Source organism: Hylobates moloch, unplaced genomic scaffold (assembly GCF_009828535.3).
Source record: "Hylobates moloch isolate HMO894 unplaced genomic scaffold, HMol_V3 SCAFFOLD_22, whole genome shotgun sequence".
Taxonomy (NCBI): domain Eukaryota; kingdom Metazoa; phylum Chordata; class Mammalia; order Primates; family Hylobatidae; genus Hylobates; species Hylobates moloch.
This window is the reverse complement of record NW_026652297.1, coordinates 25,024,527-25,036,471: the sequence shown is the minus strand read 5'-3', so window position 1 is coordinate 25,036,471 and position 11,945 is coordinate 25,024,527. Positions and strand designations below refer to the sequence as shown.

The following is an 11,945-nucleotide window of genomic DNA, read 5'->3' as shown; positions in this document are numbered from 1 at the left end:
TTTTAGGAGAGGCGGGGTTTCATCATGTTGGCCAGGCTGATCTCAAACTCCTGACCTCAAGTGATCCACCTGCCTCGGCCCCCCAAAGTGCTGGGATTACAGGAGTGAGACACCACGCCTGGCTGGATTGTGACCAAAGAAGTAGCACCCTCCTGATATTTGCTCTCCTAAATCTAGGGCAAGAGAGCTTTCCAGTATGACTTATTTGGGAGAAGACAAAAAAACTGGTGTGCTTGGGGCCAGGGCCTCTGGGGCAGGAAGGAGGCTGCCCTCCTGCAGAATCGCTATCTCTCCTCTGCCTGTGCAATGTGCTGGGAAGAATTAAGTCAGTCTTTGGGCTTTGCCATGAGGTAGCAGAAACTATTGAAAGTTGTCCTGTGAGCTGACTTAGAGCCCAGTGATTTAGCACGATTTGGAGAGAGGAGTGGCCTCACACCTCTGCCTCATGGCTCTGCCTCTGGGGAAACCACCCAGGTAAAGTCCACATGCCTGCATCCCACGAAGCTGCCCTTCATCTCTCCAGGCCCCTTCCTGATCTGTCAATCTGCCTAACTAGTTGTGCCTATGTCAGAGAGCTGTTTTGATAAGTAAATCAGATGATTAGGGCAAGCTGGCACACAGTAGATGCATTCATTCTGGCCATTGCTAGCCTGAGTCAGGGAGGGATGCCCTGCAGAGAACACAGAAAGCATCTTACAGTGTAGAATTGCTGGGAATACAAGGGCAGACCAGACCAGGGGTGGAACAAGGGCAGAGGGCACGGGGAAAGGAGGTGCCTAGTATGACTCCCACTAAGAGATCCACAGGAATACGGAGGAGGAGCTGCCTCCCCAGGCACGGACTTGAGCACCCCGGCTCTTAAAGCTCCCTCTTCCCATGTGGTCTACTGACACCTGATGGTAAATAATGGAAATGCAGCAAGAGTTGCAAAGTTTTTTGTGTGTGTGTTTTTTTCTTCTAATTTTACTTCTGTAACAGGATTACACGTACTGCTGCCTCTTCAGACACACAGATACCTGCACCTATGGCTACTCTAAGTTTCCCCACGTACACTAACTGACACAGACCTGAAACTTATGAGGGCTTTATGCTGGGGTCCATGATGGTGCTGCTGCTGCTGGGCATCTTCTTTCTGTTCAGGGCCCGGTCAGTCCCAGGGCAGGCTTCAGAAAAGAGTCAGGCCGGGCACGGTGGCTCATACCTGTAATCCCAGCACTTTGGGAGGCCGAGGTGGGCAGATCACTTGAGGTCAGGGGTTCGAGACCAGCCTGGCTAACATGGTGGAACCCCGTCTCTACTAAAAATATAAAAATTAGCCGGGTGTAATGGCTCACGCCTGTAATCCCAGCTACTCAGGAGGCTGAGGCAGGAGAATCGCTTGAACCTGGGAGGCGGAAGTTGCAGTGAGCCGAGATCGTGCCATTGCACTCCAGCCTGGGCCTGGGCAACAGAGTGAGACTGTCTCAACAAAAGAAAAAAAGGGGAGGGGAGAGTCAGTCCTTTCTGGGCCTAAAAATCTCTAGAGTAGAAGCTGTTGCTGCTACTTGATTACAATATGCCCTCACTTTGTCCTCCAACTAGCCAAAGAAACCCAGGTGGCCCTGGCGAACCCAAAGGGCTACAGCACAGCTGTCTCCGTCATTCTGAGCACCTGAGTGGATTTGGGGAAAGAAAGTGGGAGGGGGAGAAAGAGGAAGAGAAGAAGAGAGAACAGCTTGAGAAGGACACATCTGGTCCTTTCTAGAAATCTATTCAAAAATTAGCACTTCCTAGAGATGCCATGACGTGCTTAATCACCTATCTAGGAATTAGGATTCAAGCCCTCTCTCCTTTTTTTGGGCACTGAGCTGAGAAGTAATTCTTGCTCTCTGGTGACACAATCTCTAGGCATCGTCAATGACCAAATTGAGCAGTGGTGGCTGGGCCTTGGGGTCTAAGGGTGCAGCCAGAGCTGGGGAAGGTGGGCTCCCTCTCTCGCACATGAGCAGCTGCTGCCTGGGGGTGATGCCCAGGGCTGCTTTCCCTGGAGCTTCTCCTTGGGGAAGGGCACTCACTCCTTGATGGGACAGGGCTGTGCCACGAAGACTCAGGGACCTGCAGGGGAAAGGCTTCTGGAGCTGACACCTGCTCCTTGTGCCTTCCCGGGTCCCTCAGGAGCCACAGGATCTTGTCTTGTCCTCAGGCTGTAAGAGCTTTCTAGTAACTACCCATCCCCGTCCTCTGAGACCTGCTCGTTGCTGGGTGTCATACAGCAGAAATGAGAGGTCCTCTGGGTTAGTGGGTGCATCAGACCTTCCAGCTGCCATGACGACCACCCTCAGGGCAGCTCTCTGGGGGCCTCTCTTTTAATATGGTTAGGAGTCGTGGTGGTGGACGTGGAGAGAAGATAGTACAAGGTCAGAAGAGTTTGGTATTTTATTTTGCTCTTATGAAAAGGGTGCCAATCCCAAGCCTGTCTTTCCTGAAATAGTTTTACTTAGGAATACAATTCTGGTAGCCCTAAGGTTAGCCATCCTACTAAGAAATTTTGCATACCCACATTTATAGCCATTGACCTTATTTCTCTGATAACACTTAAGGGCCTGGTCATAACCTTCTTACCCTACAATACAAAGACAAAACAAACAAAAAACCACGGTCTTTGGAGAACAAGCTATGAGTTAAAGCCAGGCTGGTCACACTACCTATGTGAACTCGGGCAAGTTACTTAACATCTGGCTTCAGTACTGGCATCATTAATAGAACGTCTCTCATTAGCCACATGAGAGACACAATAAAACATTAGCTTCCTCTAGACACTCAAGGCAACTTAAGATCACTAATTCTTCTAGGAGACATGGAATCTTACTCTTTTCCCTTTGTTTTGAGATCATGAGATCATAAAATAGTTTGCATCTATTTTTCTACTTTTGGTTCCTTTTTTTTTCTTTTAAAGAAGAAAGAATTTTTTTTAAACATGTCATCCTTGTGCAGGAGCCATGCGAATCTTCTCCGTATCATTCTAATTTTAATGTATGTGCTGCTGAAGTGAGCACCTACTTTGGATGTCTACAATCACCCGGTGATAGAGAGATAATACCTGCTCAGATTGCTTTACAGATAAGGAAACTAAGGCTAAATGACATAGTCATTGAGGCATGGGCCTTGAATCTCTCAAAGCTGTGAACTCATTTTATCATAAAAATATGACTTGTTGTTCCTTTTCTTTTAGAGACAGGGTCTGGTTCTGTTGCCAACACTAGAGTGCAGTGGCATGATCATAGCTCGCTGCTACCTTGAACTCCTAGGCTCAAAAGATCCTCCTGCCTCAGCCTTCTAAGTAGCTAGAACCACAGATACAAGCCACCAGGCTTGGCTAATTTTCACTTTTATTTTTGTAGAGACAGGGTCTTGTTATGTTGCCCAGGCTGCTCTCAAACTCCTGGACTCAAGTCATTCTCCTGCCTTGGCCTCCCAGAGTGCTGGGATTATAGGTGTGAGCCACTGCACCTGGCCCCTAGGCTTTTTTTTTTTTTTACGTATATTATTAGAGATGTAGAAACGGAGGCGATGAGATTAAACAGTTCCCCCACTCACCCAGAGGACCTCTCATCTCTCATTTCTACTGTATGACATTTCTGCCATTTGTCATGCAATCAATTAGAAAAAGGCAAAGCCAGGATTCAAACCCAGATACTCTGGTAGATATTTTGTAGTGTTTTCTCTTAATCTTTAACAGTTTATTGTCCCCACTTATATGATAAATAGGGTCAGAGATAGTAAACAACTTGTCTAAATTCTCATAATGTAACGGTAGAACACAGATTTCATCTCGGATCTGCTGTTCTCCAAAGCCCATGATTTTCCATGTTAGGCTACCACAATCTGAGGACCTTTCTGCATAGCAGGAACACAGAGTGACAGAAGGAATCCACTAGATTTCAGCATTCCCAACTTCCAATCCCGGTTCTTCCACTAAATCTGGGTCAGTTACTTGGCCTCCCTGAACCTCAGGTAGCGGGCAGTATTTGTTCCCCCTGCCCTGTCTTCAATATTAGAGGATAGTGGGCTGAGGTGGGCATGGGGATTCGTGCCGAGAACAGCAATGCACTTGGAATCTTTCAGGCTCGAGGAAAATTCTATTCCTTATGCCTTCTTTTTACATGGCAGCAGCAGAGTACTAAATGCCTCCCCAGAGAGCTCCAGTTGCTTGAATTTGTGTTAATGTCACTTCCTGTATGTTGGTATTTGTATTTTCCAAAGCAAGGGGAAGACCAGGAACAGATCCCAAGAGGCAGAGCTGGGGAAAAGTGCCAGGTCTGATCTAAGAAAAAGATCCTGTTGTCCTCAAGCTGAGAAGCCAGAGCTTCCCATTCCAGGCTTCTGTACAGGTCTGTAGGGCAAAGAGCAATGGCCCCCTAAGGTATTTATTCTATCCTGTTCTAGAAAGGGAACTCACCACCTCTAGAAAAATTGATCAGGAGTAAAGTGGTGAGTTTAGCAGTGTCCTGCGTTGGGTGAAATGGTCCATTCATCGTGTAAAAGTTCTGCTGCTGGCTTTCAGTCTTGGATTGGCATCCCCTGGAGTTTGATTTGGTGATATAGGAGGGACAGGAAAAAGCCCATCATTACCTAGACAAGATGGCAAGAAAGAAGTCCCAGGTGCGGCCCAAGAGGGATCCTGGGCACCGCCAGGGCACACTGGCCGCAGGCCAGAGTCAGATTTCCTGGATTGTAGAAATCATGTGGGCCCCGTCCTCTACCCATTTGGGGACCTTAAAATGAAGAAAGCTATCTTTGCAAAGTACATGGCTAGGCCTGGATTTCCACAGGAAATACAGATGGCTTAAAAATGTTGGAATTCTGTGATAACCTGGTTTAATACAGTATACTTTTTTATGCATTAAATTAGCAAGGATTTTTTTTTTTTTTTTTGCCTATTACAAGTCAGGATGGTGGTTTCTGGAGAGAAAGGGGAGACGGTTAGTCACTGAAAGGGGACAGGATGGGGACATCTGAGAGGCTGGAAATGTCCTGTCTAGTAACGTTGGTCTTGTTACACAGGTGTGTCTATTTTGTGGAAATGTATCAAGCTATCACATTAATGATCTGTGCAGTTTTCTATGTATGTTACTCTAATGGAAAATTTTCTTAAAATTAAGGTGTTTCTGGTTTTAGCATTTTAACAAGAATGAACACCCAGTGCTAGAGAGGGAGCAATGAAATCATGGTGAGACCAAGGCTGTCAAACATCCTTTTTTTTTGAGACGGAGTCTCGCTCTGTCACCCAGGTTGGAGTGCAGTGGCGCGATCTCAGCTCACTGCAAGCTCCGCCTCCTGGGTTCACGCCATTCTCCTGCCTCAGCCTCTCCGAGTAGCTGGGACTACAGGCGCCCGCCACCACACCCGACTAATTTTTTTTGTATTTTTAGTAGAGATGGGGTTTCACGGTGGTCTCGATCTCCTGACCTCGTGATCTGCCCGCCTCGGCCTCCCAAAGTGCTGGGATTACAAGCATGAGCCACTGCGCCCGGCCCATACATCTTTTTTAATGCAGTGGAGCCAATATAAGTCATGAGCTTTGGTAGTGTTCATACTCTTTGTCCTATACTTTTGGAAGTCTCTTAAATATCCCAGAACACAGATGAATATTTATGTACCAACAAATTCATCACAGTGTAAGCAAAAGTTGAAAATATGCTAAATGTTAAACAACAGAGAAAATATGGGTATATTTATGATAAAGTGTTATATAGTCATTAAACTGAATGCTTAATAAGTGCAGTTTCCCATGCAATTAAGAGGCAGAATGAAAAATTTATGTTTCTTTAGTTTCAACTATATTAAAGCACATGGAGTCTCATAGTAAATAAAGACCTGGTTTTTCTTAAGAAACGACATTAAGTATATCTTTAAAAGCTCAATAAATAAGCTGGAAGCTACTTGCTTCCTGAATAAATCCGATTATTGGGCATTATAAAAAACCCCACTCCTGCACACTGCCAGTGAAAATGGAAAACGGGGGAGCCACTTTGGTAAGTCGTTTGGTAGTTCTTCAGAAGGTTAAATACAGAGTTATTGTATGACCCAGCCATTCCACTCCTAGGGATATACTCAAGAGGAATGAAACATACATCCACACAAAAACTTGTACATGAATGTTGATAGCAGTATCAGTGGCCCAAAAGCAGATACAACTCAAATGTCTGTCCACCAATGAATGGATACATACAAAGTAGTATATTCATATAATATTATTTGGTAATAAAAAGAAATGAAGCCTGATTATGTGTTATGACCTGGATGAACCTGGGAAACATTATGCTAACTGAAGGAAGCACTGTATGATTCCATTTATAAGAAATATCCAGAACAGGACAGGCGCGGTGGCTCACGCCTATAATCTCAGCACTTTGGGAGGTCGAGAAGGGCGGATCACTTGAGGTCAAGAGTTCAAGACCAGCCTGGGCAACATGGTGAAACCCCGTCTCTACTAAAAACACAAAAATTAGCCAGGCATGGTGGTGTGCACCTATCATTCCAGCTACTCGAGAGGCTGAGGCATGAGAATCACTTGAACCTCGGAGGCGGAGGTTGCAGTGAGCTGAAATGACACCACTCACTCCAGCCTGAGCGACAGAATGAGACCCCATCTAAAAAAAAAAAAAATCCAAAACAGGTAAATCCATGGACACAGAAAGATCAGTAGTTGCCCGGGACTGGTAGGGTTGGGGAAAAATGGAGAGTAGCTTCTAATGGGTACAGTCTTTTGAGGGTGGGGAGAGAATATGGAAATGTTATAACATTGATTGTGATGGCTGCACACTCCGTGACTATACTAAAAATCATTGAATGGCACTTTCAATGGGTGAATTGGATGGTATATCAATTATATTGCAGTAAAGCTGTTAAATGCACACACACACACACACACACACATGCACACACACGTAACTCTTCTCTGCATCACCTTCAATGGTTCAGCGCACATTCCATGCTTCAGACATCATCTACTAAGGCAGGTTCTTCTGTAATCAGGGTATGCAGACTGAATCTGTTATTACATTTCTTCATGCCAGCCCTTATTCGCTTAAAATATATCTTCCACACTCACGTTCATCTTCCAGAATCCTTAGAAAAATGCATGGGTAACTCCCTGGTATTTTCACAGGTTGTTGAAGCACTTAGAAGTAAGCCACCTAGGCCCCATCTCTCTCTCTCTCTCCCTCTCCCTCCCTCTCTGGATAACCCAGAAATGTGCACACAATCCTTTCAGCCCTTATTCCGCCCCTGCCTTCTGGTGGAGGTGGAGGAGGGCTACTGCATCTAACACTTCAGCCTGGTTTCATTTCTCATCATCTCACAGGATTCACCCTTGCCACTTCAGTTCCTGGGGTCTCATGATGGGAAATGGGGGTAGCAAAGGCCAGAAAGAAGCACAATGGAGGATGGTTTCCTGAACCCTCCCTGAAAACCAAAGTGGCTGAAGGAAACAGCAGCAGACCCATGAGAAGCAAGGGGCTTTTGCCTGTGTGCAGTGGCTCGCGCCTATAATCCCTGCACTTTGGGAGGCCGAGGCAGGTGGATCACTTGAGGTCAGGAGTTCAAGACCAGCCTGGCCAACATGGTGAAACCTCGTCTCACTAAAAATACAAAAATTAGCCAGGCGTGGTAGCACGCACCTGTAATCCCAGCTACTCAGGAGGCTGAGGCAAGAGAATCGCTTGAGTCCGGAGGCAGAGGTTACAGATTGCAGTGAGTCAAGATTGCACCACTGTACTCCAGCCTGGGCGACAATGTGAGACATCTCAAAAAAAAAAAAAAAAAAAGAAGAAGAAAGGGGCTTTTGAGAACTACTGCTAAAGGACCACAATTCCCCTCATGGCACATGTAATCTAAGGAATTCAATAGAACTTTGTTATTTGGAAATTATTTTTTTCAACGGACCCCTCAGATTAAACCACACGGCTGTTTTGTAATCTCATGTACTGAAAGTTTACACCTTAAACACATCTCTTCTTGACATGATTCCCATAATCTTATATATATGTGGTCCTCAGGAGAAAGCAGCCAGAATTGCCATGGGCTTTGACTTAAGAAGACAGAAGGGCAAAGCCGCAGGTGGTAAAGTCATGGTTGTTGAAAGGTTCTATATGATAAAGTGTTAAATTTCCTCAAAGTCATAGGATTATGGAACTCTCTTCTTCATGCTTACCTGCACTTTCCAAGTTTTATCTGAACAATGAACATCTAGTAGGTAAACCACTAATGAAGCTTCCTTGGTACTACAGCCACACTTGAGTGCTACTGAATAGTAGATCCTGGGGAAAAGTATAGTAGAACCAGAGAATAGAATGTCTTACATTAGAGTATATTGAGGTTTCCAGTAACCTAAGCTTGAATCAGAGTCCCAGCCTCTGTGACTTGGTCCCAAGGCCCATGGTCAGTGCCCACCTCCAGCTCCAGTTTCCCGCTTGGGAGAGGCCTTGATTTCCATGAGCTGAGCCTCTAGATTTTGAAGATTTTCTATGGACAGCACAGACCCAATAACAAAAGTACTATGTGAGGAGGCTAGATCTGACTTCTAAACCTGTTCAGTTACCAGAGAGATGAGTAACTCCCTAACTCATAAAGAGAGGGATGGTTAAGGGAACTAGAAATATTTAGACTGAAGACTTAGAAGTGGCCAACTATCTTCAGAATGGTAGAAGGTCAACACCTGGGAGAGCCCTAGGGGACAGCCCAAGGATACCCCTCCGTGAAGTTAGAGGGAGGCAAGTTTCTTGGTTTAGGAAGATTATTCCAACTACCAGAGATGCCCATCTGTGAGTGGACTGCCTCCTGACACTGTCCCACCGTCACCAGAAGCTGGATCTCCCTGCTTCAGATGCTCAGAAAGCCCTTCAGTTATCAGGAAAGGGCTGGACCAGATCATCCTTGCCATCTCTCTACCCCGACTTCCCAATTCCACAGTACAGGGCTCCTTACACCGATTTCAGTTTATTTTTAACAGAGCATGTTCCCCTATAGTCCCCAGGCTAACATGCAGCTCCAAAAAAAGCACTATTTGATTCAGTGAACTGTTGATTGCCAGTCACTGAGCCGAAAGTGTCTGTTTCTGGAACTCAATAAACATTGAGTATGTTTCTGGAACTAAACAGCCATTGCCACACCATTCAGGGGCTGCTGCCCTCTTGTGGAAATGAAGAATACGACTGCTTAGAAAAGAAACTAGATGCATTTGGAGGCTATTGTCTGTACACACATTCCCATCTTACCTTCCCCTAAAAGCTTAACATTTTAAGTGAGCCCTAAGCTTAACTTTTTAGTGTGAGCCCTGAAGTTCTTAGGCCCAGATAGTCAGGGCCTTTGGTTTACATTCACGCTACAATTCTGTCCACCAGGATACGGAACTTTAGCCACAATACAAAATCCTGGTTTCTAGCGAGATTGACATTTGTGAACACCATTTTGATGCATGGAGTGGCCTTTGGATGTTAACATTGTGCTGTGGGAAGAGCACTAGCCCAGGCTTAAAGACCCAGGTTCCAGCTCGTGTTCTGCCATTCCCTTGTAATCCTGGACAAGTCATTTTCCAGCTGCATCTATGGATAAAGGGCTACATGACCACCGGTACCTGGAATGCTATAATTTATTAGATTTAGAAAGTGCTCTAGGAGTTCGGAGATGAAATTCTTTGGAGAACAGTGGCATATCACATGTGCACTACTTGCAGCTGCTAACCACAGCAAACAGCCATGGGCTTGATTCTAGGTTAGGGACCCTCAGGCTCCTACAAAGGAGACCTAGGCATTGTTCATGTGTGCCTCAGCCTCAGGGATAGCCATGGTCAGATGCTTTGCTTTTCCCTTAGGTAGAAATGTGGCAGACTGTTCAGGGAGGGTCCCACAATTCCTAGCCTTCACACGTGTCTGAAAAACATTTACTAAGTTTTCTGGACGAGTTTTGCCACTAGCTGAGGATACAAAGCTCTGTGACCCATTAGTGACTGGAAGTGATTTCTCATTGTTTCCAAACATCAGTCACCCGTTCCTTGTTACCACTGCAGGGCTTCATATGGAGGAGGGGGCAGCTGGGGACACCACATGGTTTGCCTGAGTGTGAGGCAGGTGTTCAACCCCAAACTGGAAAAATGGCTTCAAATAAAACTACAGTTCGTAGCTGAGTTAAGGAACATGACTGTTTCTGTTTCATTTTAAAAAAACCCACTTCCTTCTACTTAAGTTTTCCCACAAAGGATAATTTTCCCTCAAGAACTGCCTTACTAAGTATATCTTGTTGTAGTCTCTAAATGCTATTTTAAATGTAGTCTGGGGAACTATTTTCTGTTGGCTCCTAATACTGAATTAAGCTAACTTTCCCTTATGAGAGTAACAAAAAATTTCAAGAGCAGAGGATGCTTTGTTGACCTCAGACGATTTGTACCCCCACACTTGCTGAAAATAAAACATCTTAGCGAGGTATTTATGACATTAGTCTGAAAATATTTTTTCACTTACATGAAATCTTACACAATGAAGTGGCAGTCAACTGCAAGAACAAATGCCAAATGAGTCATTTTAGTTAGCCTGACCTTTGAGGACACTTGGCTTCATAACAGGTCTTTTCATTAGGTCTTATTCTGATATAAAAAGGCTCCTTAAGAAAATGTTTTCACTAAAAAATAAGTTACAAACTAACAAGAGTGCTACATAACCAACAATTCCTAAGTATTATGTAAGAGTAATAAGGCAAATTCATCTTAAAAAAGGTTTACTAGTAACAGTGGCCTGCTATGGACCAGGCACTGTCCTAGTGTTTTACACACAAAAATCTCCAGCCCTTACAATAACCCTAAAAGGCATACAAGCAGACAACCAGACTCGAATTTGTTGAATGATTAAGCAAGACCATATAGTACTGGTAGAAACAGAAAGAGAACTCAGGTCTACCCAGTTCTTCTTATGATTAAGCTTTTTCCCCTCCATCTCCTGAAAGTTGCCTTGAACTGGAGTGGGGAGAAATGGGAGGCTCCATGACAGCATGCCCCGTGCTTTCACCAGGTTTCTTTATACACCGGCCATCCATGTGAGATTTTATGTGAAACAAGTTTTGGCTTGCTTCAAGCTGTATTTCACTATTTAGCACCCTCTTTTGCTCACAGCAGATGGGCTCTAGAGGTCCTGACAAGGCCTGAAATGAGGAATGCTGGGGAGCACCTGTAGGAATGCTCAGCCCTGGATGAAACTACAGCACACTGTAAGGGACAGTACTGAAAAGAACGACAAGGGCAGTCTGGAAGCCATGTCCCTACAACACAAGGACTGGTTCCCAATCCTGATTATGATGCTCAGAGCTGTGAATTGAAGAGATGCGTGATTACATATTTGCTTGTTGCTTTCCTTGTTAGAAGATACACAGTCACTTTAGTTCACTTCCATTTAATTTAACATTTATTTTCATTCTATATCCAGATGTCACATTTTCTACATTAAAATATAATCATGCTGACTCCCCCCACCCCCACCCCTCAAAGAAAAAAGTGAAGAACTTTACACAACATGAAAGATGGAATGCACGGTGTAGGGAAGTTGCTATTGCACCCAAGTAACAACGAACACAGAGAGACCAACAGGACACACGGCAGAAATGCATAGAAGATCGCTCAGGGCTCACATCAGGAAGGCGCAAGAATTCAGAAAACTCTAAAGCTTGGAAATGCTATCGTTTGTGCCACAAAGAATACCCTGAAAAGGTAGAGAGAGGTGAAAAAGCAGAACCGAATTGGGGATTTTCAAAGGCTGCTCTCTAACAGAGTTTAAAATATCCGTAAACATAAGTGCTTCTACTCCCCTCAACTTGCCTTCAGCATCTGGTAAACACTTTAGAAACTTAAACCACTGTTAGCATGTCAGAATGTAGAAAGGCTGTAGGTTTTTCTTTCTTCTCATCTTGTACCCCAAATA

The 11,945-nt window shown here is 44.8% G+C and overlaps 1 non-coding gene across 1 annotated transcript; it reads right to left on the bottom strand.

Moving 5' to 3' along the window:
* Nucleotides 1-2,931: 2,931 nt before the first annotated feature.
* On the bottom strand, nt 2,932-3,035 carry LOC116462207 (U6 spliceosomal RNA). The gene has a single exon (XR_004246295.1). It is a non-coding gene; the product is annotated as a U6 spliceosomal RNA (small nuclear RNA).
* Between the last annotated feature and the right edge of the window lie 8,910 nt (nt 3,036-11,945).